This window comes from Ambystoma mexicanum, chromosome 6q (assembly GCF_040938575.1).
Source record: "Ambystoma mexicanum isolate Mex_15411 chromosome 6q, UKY_AmexF1_1, whole genome shotgun sequence".
NCBI lineage: Eukaryota > Metazoa > Chordata > Amphibia > Caudata > Ambystomatidae > Ambystoma > Ambystoma mexicanum.
Genome location: NC_090937.1, coordinates 851,426,313 through 851,435,357, shown reverse-complemented (window position 1 = coordinate 851,435,357; position 9,045 = coordinate 851,426,313). Strand labels below are relative to the sequence as shown.

Sequence of the window (9,045 nt, the reverse complement as noted above, 5' to 3'; positions counted from 1 at the left end):
GAGCTAATTGAAGAGCTTAGTTTTGAGTGCTTTGCGGAATGATCAGTGAGCGGTCTCATTCCTTATGTTCGTAGGGAGGGCATTCCAATGTTTGGGGAGCAAATTGGAAGCCTGAACCTCCGGCTTTGGTCCTTTTGAAGGTGGCGACATTAAGTTTATGGAGTGGTGCAAACGTTTGGGTCTGGATGAAGTAGTCCTGCTTATTTTTTCTGAATGTATGACGGGGCTGTGAGCGAGAGGCATTTATGGGTTATGGAACAGAATACATTCCTTGACTGGGAGGCAGTGGGCATCACACCTAGCGTGGGAGATGTGCTCCCTTTTGGAAATGCTCAGCACTGCCCTGAAAGCATTATTTTGAATGATCTGTAGTCTTTTGAGATAGTCCAGTTTTGCCCCAATGGTGGCTCTGGCTATGGAGAGGCAATTTTGCATGGATAGGTAGGGACGAAAGGCATTCTTGTAGGTACAACAAACACCCTAGCCCTTAAGCAAGAAAAGGTTAATTTTGTAACCGCAATAGGCAACTAAAAGCAGCATACTATAAAATTAAGGAATGAAAAGTCCCCTCATCCACCAATGCAAAGATTAAAATGTATAGTCATACATCCAGTAGATGCGCTTCATGTTTACTCCTGCAATCCACTGCTCGAAAGACATACATACCTGGAAAAAAAATATATGAACACATTACCAATTTGCACCTCAAATGGAAACATTAAAACTTTTGAAAGGGAATAAAGTAAAAAAAAGTGGGGAGGCAGGGTGATAAAGATCATCAGTCTTGTGGTGGTCCGCTACCCATCTGTTGCTACCTCACTTGTTAACCCTGGTTGCCCCCCACAGCACTCCATTTCTCCCAGCTAGGTTTATAAATGTCATACAAAGAATGACTAAAGCATTTGCCAAACAACCCATGTCAGAACTTAGTTTTCTTCGATTCCTAGTGTCAATGATTCTCTCCTCTGTAGATGTATTTTCCATGATCAATTGATCATTGAACCTTTTTACAAAATGCAAGTACGGGATCTCAGGCAAACCAAGTTTACATAAGCCTTCTACTTAAGAACATCCTAAAAACAGAGGACTTTGTTTAGCACATAAGTGGACAGTGGCACACAGATTAAATGATTCACTAGATGTGTGATGCAAGGACATTGGACAAAAAGTGTTGTGCCCCACAACATGTTACAGAGAGGGGTTTTGGGGGCTCCACTCCAAGAATTAGTGGGAACTGTTCTCCCCTCCTATATTGGCCACTGCTATGCATGATGAAGCTTTAAGTGGGCAAAGCATGAAGATGTTTAAGGGAACATTGCTACATGTTGAGAGCTACGCTACTTAAAGCTTCCAGCACAATTTCAGAAATGCTAAAGCTTCCAGCACAATTTCAAAAATGCAATTGAACATCCCCTCGTGCTTTGCTGTGCAACGGATGACACCAGAGGTTGCAAGTACAGTCATGGCAACTTGAAGAATTACAATTAGCGCCGAGTGGTGGTCCATCATGCTTACATAAGCAGGCAGCCAACAGATTAAGCATGCCTCAATGTAGCAATTCACAGGCTGCTTTAAGAACTAGAACTGCAAAGTCTTCGAGTCACGGAATACTAGATTTCAAATAAGCGATTGTGAAAAATATTAGGACACAGGTTTAACTCTACAATTATCTGCAGAATGGCTGACCTTAACATGACACAGAAGGCTAGAGCTCAGAAAGGGTTCTTCCATGCAAAATAGGGGTTATGGCTACCAACCGTTTGAGTGGCATTTTGTACAGGACTAGCATGGCCAAGGAATCCAACTTGGTACAATAATATGGCAACCCACAATTGTATTCATGGTCAAGGAGCAAAAGGCCTTTTAAGCAAAGGATGAGCCATGGGCTAGTGACTGGGCAAATTTACATGATATTGTTAACATTACCTTCTAATGAACATTGACTGCTTTACAATGGGGTTGTCCCGTTTTTGAAATTCACGCCACACCCAAGTAGAAAGCCAATAGAGAACAAAAACGTATTCACAAACACATTTAAGCAAGCATAAAACACTGCTGGGGTACCCAGAGCTGAAGAAACGCTACACAAGGCAATGCAGTGTGGGTTGTCAAGGATCGTCCGAGACCTTACACTTGTCAGAGAAATGACAAATAAAGATGGTTACTTTAAATTCTCGTAGCCCCCCCCCCCCCCCCCCCCCCCCGAGTTCACCGTAAAGCAACAACATTTTAATCTCGCATGAGTGGGATGTGTCTCACGACAGGATCCGGTGCAGAGTATCAAAGCTCCACTCCAGGTTTTAGAGAGAAGTGCTCTTCCCCTCTGTGTTGGCCATTACAAAGCACGAGAAGCTTTGAATGGGCAAAGCTTGAAGGGGACAGATGATGGAAAGTGGGAAAATTGGACCACAAAAATAAGCAATTTCTTCAAGCAAATAGCAGGCCACGAGAACAGCTCAGAACAAACTGTACTGCAGCAGGTCAGTGATCCAGACATTTACAACACACAGATGAATTTGAAAGAGCCAACTGAATGCACAATAAACTGCAGGGGTTTGGAAGCAGAAAGGATTATAAACAAGTAGGGTGTGCAATTGCAAGAAGTATTCAGGAGGAAATAATGGCTTGGTTTCAGTCAACACGTTACAGAATATTGAGTTCGGTTACTTACATTTAAGGTCAGTTTAACAGTGGTAGGCACATGGATTTAAAAAAAAAAATTTAAAAAGAAAAAAGACCAATGTGAGCGACTCGTCGTGCGAAGCTGCAATTTTCATTTGAAAAACAGATTTTAATTGGAATCCAATAGATTGGATTAGGGCATGATTAAAATACCTTGTAGCAAAAAACCACGACCTCGCAAGTCTTCAATTTGGCATCATCTGTAATAGAAACAAGTGTTATAACAATGTTCAAACAGTGCAGTTTTGCTCACTTCAAAATGTCAGGAAACTATGCACGATTATAAAACATACATGAACTGCCTGTAAAATTACAATAATAGATGGGTCAAATACTGACAGTTTATGCGTTAGAGGAAAGCACTTAACACAATTGAGCTTGAGCTCATTAGGTGTACGCCCTTCCGAGTGTACTAGAGATTTGCAACCCCATGAGTAGAGTAGCAATGACAAAGTACATTTGACAGACTTTGAGAAGCATGTCTGACAAATTAAAGTGCTGTGTCTCACGACAGGATCCGGCACAGAGTGGAGAAGCTCCGCTCCAGGTTTTAGTGAGAAATATTCTCCCCTCCTTTGTTGGCCACTACAAACTATGGTGGGCTAAGAGTTCACATTCAAAGGCAAACCTACAAAAACCAGGCGTTCCACTTCATATCAAACGGGTAGCCTCTAAAAAACTCTGGATCAGGGCATGAGTTGTCTGTGCATTGTAAAAGGCAGCCACGTGATGGCACAATGCAGTTAAAGCTTTTTGGATTAACAGAACTGAAGATGTACCTGTGGCAGTTACTGCAAAAGCTACACGTAGGCTAATATACCCGAGTCAGTGGCACAACCCCAGAGGAACATACACCAGAGCACAGACCCACAAAACTAAGTTGCTTGGCCCAATCGCTAGAGTGAACGCTGGAAATACAAAAGATCCATGAGACATAGAACATGTTTAATGGCAACAAGGGCGATCAGACAATACAACTGTGCCGCAGGCTGCACGGACAGACAGGTTGTGCGATATAGCATAGTGGTAGGGTACCGACTAACCAGTGTATCAGAGATTCCTCGTTCAGAAACCTTGTGTCAGATTCACGGACCATCTTTCTCACATAAGTTTACAAAACATTGCTCTTGCAATACCAGCTGCCTCCTCCTGGGGTAACATTTGTTCCCCAGTGGATGTTTCAAATTGCAAAATCCCCACTGCTACGGCGAGTCCATTCCCTGCCCCCCAATCCAAGCCCGTTCCTGGTTCCACAAATCCCGCCCACCACGACCCATTGACTGGACTATTTACTTCTGAAATTCAGTACTCCAGGGCAGCCCACTGCCTGTTGCAGTCCTTTCCGGCTAAGGACCGAGAGGCAAAGGGCAGCTCCTGAAGCCATCAACCAGCAGCAAATGACTTTGTAAGCAAGTCTGGACATGGGGACCAGCAATTACTGCTCCCCATTAGGCTGTCCGACCCATCCATTTTAAAACCGGTCGTCAGTTGTGCATTCATGTTAGCCGCATCCAACATCTATGCCAACTGTCAATGAACCATATATCACATAGTCAGGTAGCAACATTTGACCACGGTTGTACTCACAGCAAAAAGCACTTACCCCTCTGCCCTGCTATCGCAACTGCCTGCATTACTATACACAACCCCCCCCCCCCCAATTTAGGCCTCTATCCATGCGTCCCAAACCTAGGAGCTACCACACTTTACTGCCTGTGGTACCCTCCTTTTTGGGCAGCCTTCCCCCTTCTATCCAGGTGCCCCAAACCCGATACCCGGACCAGTTACCCAAGGACAGGTAAGTAGGCACCTAAAGCCCGATTCACAGAGCATTTTCCAATGGGATTGCACCATTATAAAACACTTGTGTGAATCAGTCCCCTAGTGTGGTACCATACTTTAACATGACCCGTTGGACATGCTTCTCTACGCAGTCACATAATCTGATGTACCCGTCCTACAGGTTAGTCATAGTCACCATGCCACACTGGCCAAATGAAGAGCCGCCCGCTGGCACACCAATAGGCCCGAGACCCTACCACAACCCATCTCAGCCACCCCGAACATACAGGCTATCCTCCCAACCTTCCTCCTCCCACCTGCTACACCATTTAAGTAGCAGCAAGAGAGCGGGAGAATAAAACATGGACCAGTGGAGACCACCCAGCAACGCAGGTAAACCATCCTTCCCTCCCCACACTCTCATCAACTTCCCACCAACACCCTCTGCTCACACCTCACCCGAGCAACATAGCACCCCCCTGACAAACACCAACCCACTCTCCACTTAGCATAGCAAGAGCAGCCCTGTCCAAAACCCCAACCTCCAGAGACCCTCCCACCCCCATGGCCCACCCAAAAGTTAAGGCCCACACCAAGACCATGCCAGGCCCCTCCTTGCATCTCCCGCTTTCCAACCCAGATCCTAAACCCAGGCACCTCACTACAGAGCCCAAACCATCCCGCCAGCACCCAACCAGGTCCTAGCGCCATTTCCCCACCATCCCCCAGGGGCCAACTCCAATTCCCCACAAGTCGTCCCTACAACATCCACTGCCCAGTTTTGAATACATGTGGTAGAAAAGGAGGGTGTGGGGGGTGGAGGGGGATGAGACACAGCCTTGTGGGATCCCACAGGTAGAGTCACAAGGTGGACTGAGGCATTGCGCGTGAAAGCTCTCAATTTTCTATTGACGGGGAAGGAGACCACCCAGAGGCAGCTTCTGGTGAGAAGCGGGTTACTGATGCCAGATGGTGGCATAAGGTTTTGTGAACCACGAGTTCAAACCCTGCTGAGAGGTCAAGAAGCAGGAGAGAGTTCTCCTGCATCGTTTTTGGTATCACTAAAATTCTTTAGGTCAAGGAGTGAAGTTACTGTTCCGTGCCAGAGGCAGAATAGTGGAGACAGAGGACAGAGCAGTCACACCTAGATGTGTGCGTAGGCAACTCCATCTGGGATTCTCAGGAGAAATGGGACAGTGGTAATGGGTCGGTAGTTATGTGGATGGCTGGGTCAAGTGATTTTAGCAAGGGGTTGATCCATGATTCTTAGGGTAGAAGGGATGGCGTTTCCAGCGAAGGAGGCATGGACATGTAGTTCCATGCATAACCGCTCATTCCACTAAGGTTGCAGGACATATCGCCTTTGCATTGTGAGGGTTTGAGGCCCTTCAAATTGTTTGTCAGGTCACGCTCAGAGATGGTGCTTGAAATGAAAGATGCGAGTGGGGAGACACTGGGGGTGCATGGTGGCGGGCTGTAGGCGATTGTGTCAGATTTAGCATTTATGTTGCCTGTAAAGGAGTCCTGGATGCTGCTGCACCAGGTGTCATCTTTGATGACAGTAGATGGGGTGCAGTAGGGGAATCTAACTCATGAAGGATGCTTCCATTATCCTGTTATTGTAGGATGCCGCTTTGGCTGTGTGGATAGCTGCTGGTTTATATTTTGTAGACCGGTCTGAGAATAAGGCCTTATTGGTTGTGGTGAGTTCCTTCTGCCAGAGTGTGAAGCTAGGGGGATGAACCAGGAATTTTTGTGGCTTGTTTTTTTTGTTTGCGTGTTTGAGGGGGGCTAATGACTCAAGTGCGTTCATAAGGAATTGTAGTGCTTCACCAAGAAGTTGATATTGTGGCGAGTTGGGAGATTAGTGATTAGCAGCGGTAGAAGGCAGTCACTAGTGAGATTGCAGCAGCTACGTGCCAATGTGGGCAATAAGAGGGGAGGGGGTTGTGTCTGTGGCATAGGGATAGCGGAAATACACAGTGGTGGTCAATCCATTGGAGACTACAGATATGTTGCAAGTATGGTCTAGTAACCAATCAAGTGTGCAGCCTTGGGCATGTGCGCGGTCAGGAATCCTTTGGGTGCAGCCAAAAGTGTAGGTAGATTTGGCCAGGGATGAGACCCAATGGGTAACACCAAGATGGAAGTCTCCTAGGAACAAAAGCTGCATTTTAGGCTCGTGGTTAGCAGCGAGGACTTGTATCATCATCATCACAGTGGCAGGAGGGGGGCATAGAGCAGGTAGACCGATATGGAGCAGTTGGGTGAGCAACTGAGTTTGGCAACTATTGATCGCAGTGTGGGCTTGGTAATACAGTGATGGGTCAAAATGGGACCAGGTCTTTATTTATGAAGGCAACACAGCCTCCTTTGCATTCTGTCCAGTCTTCTCCGAATATATAGCATAACCAATAGGGATAGTGATGGAAAAGTGCCAGGCCCGCAGATGGCGCGAGTCATGTTTCTGTGATGGCCAGGATGTCGGTGGTTTTGAGCGTGTGGATGTAGAGTGCATGGGCGATGACTGGGCCGGCATTAACCAGGGTGCAACCTTGACGCTCTGTTACCAACGTTACTGTCCATTGCACAATGTAATCAAGATGGTCCAACCATAAAGCATGTGTCAAAATAAAGGATTCTTGAAAGGTACAACAATCAACCTAGCCATTAAGCGAGAAAATGTTACTTTCGTAACGGCAATAGACAACTAAAAGCAGCATACCATTCAGTTAAGAAATTAAGGAAAAAAGTCCTGTCATGCGCCAATGCAAATATTAAAATGTATAGGCATACATCCAGTAGAGGCGTTTCATGTTTACTCCTGCAATCCACAGCTCAAAAGACACAACATACCTAGAAAAAAAGAAAAATGTTATACCAATTTACTCCTCAAATAGAAACATACAACTTTTGAAAGGGAATTTTGCAAAACATAGCCAATCAAATAAGTTAAAAAAGCGGGGAGGCAGGGTGATAGGGATCACCAGTCTTGTGGTGGTCTGCTACCCTTTTGTTGCTACCCCTGCACCTCACTTGTTAACCGTGGGTACCCGCAACAGCAATTGAGCCCAGCGAGGTTTGTGCTTTACAATACCCATACAAACGAGGACTAAAGCATTTCAACCCATGCCAGAACGTAGTTTTCAATCCCTTGTAGCGTCAATGGTTCTCTCCTTTGTAGATGTATCTTCCATGATCAATTTTTCATTGTACCATTTCAAGTACAGGATCTCAGGCAAACACAATCCTTCTACTGAAAACATTGTTTAGCACATAAGTGGACAGAGGCAGACAGATTAAATGATTCACTAGATTTGTGATGCAAGTACATTGGACAAAAATGTTGTGCCCCACAACATGTAACAGAGAAGAGTTTTGGGGGCTCCACTCCAGGAATTTGTTCTCCCCTCCTGTATTGGCAAGTGCAAAGCATGGTGAAGCTTTAAATGGGCAAAGCTTGAAGAGGGTTATGGGAACATTGCTCTTTTTAAAGCTTCCAACACAATTTAAGAAATGCAATTGAAGATCCCCTCAAGCTTTACTGCCCAACTGATGACAGCTGAGGTTGCAAGTAGTTTAGGACGCCCATGGCAACTTGAAAAATTGCAATAAGCAGAGAGTGGTGGTCCATCATGCTTACACAGGCAAGCAGCCGACAGATTAATCATGCCTCAATGTAGCAAATTCACAAGCTACGTCACGGAATACTAGATTTCAAATAAGTGATTGTGAGAGTGGCATTTTGTACAGGACTAGCATGGCCAAGGCATCCAACTGATATCTTAATATGGCAATCCACAATTGTATTGATGGTCAAGGATCCAACGGCCTTTTAAGAAACGGATGGGCCATGGTTTAGTGACTCGGCAAGTTGACATATTGTTAAGAGAAAGGCAACATTACCTTCTAATGAACATGGGCTGCTTTGGAGGAGTTGTCCATTTTTGAAATTCACGCCACACCTACATGGAAAGCCAATACAGGACAAAAACGTGATCAAACACATTCAAAACAATAAATCATGTTTTGCAAGTATAAAACACTGCGGGCGTACCCGCAGCTGAAAAAAATGCTACACAAGGCAATGCAGTAATTGCTGAATACTTAAAGTATGGGTTGTCAAGGTTAGTCCAAGACCTTAGACTTGTCAGAGGAATTAGAAATTGACAGACGATTACTTTAAATTCTAGTTGCCCCAGAGTTCACATCAAAGCACCAAGCAACAACATTTGAATCTCACATGGAGTGAAATGTGTCTCACGACAGGATCCGGTGCAGAGTATCAAAGCTCCACTCCAGGTTTTAGTGAGAAGTGCTTGTAGTGATAAGCTGCTAGGCGCTTGCAGTAACCTGCATTTGCACTAACCCACTGAGCTATCTTGTGTGTATTAGAGCCTATTCGAAGCGTGGAGGAAAATGCTGACATCAACCAGGACTCTCAAACTGGGTGAGCCTGCATGCTTGCAAGGGGTTAATTGCAAAGGCCTTTTTTGAAGACATAAAACATCGTGCTTTAGCAAGAGGCTCCATGCAGTTCGTGGGAGCCAGGCATTGCTTTGCCCGTCTTCGCTCTGCAAG

At 45.5% G+C, this 9,045-nt stretch overlaps 2 non-coding genes and 1 pseudogene across 2 annotated transcripts; all 3 read right to left on the bottom strand.

The window, feature by feature from the left end:
* Nucleotides 1-2,246: 2,246 nt before the first annotated feature.
* On the bottom strand, nt 2,247-2,366 carry LOC138517133 (small nucleolar RNA SNORA26). Its single transcript, XR_011282393.1, has one exon. It is a non-coding gene; the product is annotated as a small nucleolar RNA SNORA26 (small nucleolar RNA).
* Nucleotides 2,367-3,178: 812 nt separating this feature from the next.
* LOC138517138 (small nucleolar RNA SNORA26) lies at nt 3,179-3,309 on the bottom strand (annotated as a pseudogene).
* A 5,406-nt stretch (nt 3,310-8,715) lies between these two features.
* On the bottom strand, nt 8,716-8,834 carry LOC138517145 (small nucleolar RNA SNORA26). Its single transcript, XR_011282396.1, has one exon. It is a non-coding gene; the product is annotated as a small nucleolar RNA SNORA26 (small nucleolar RNA).
* Nucleotides 8,835-9,045: the final 211 nt, after the last annotated feature.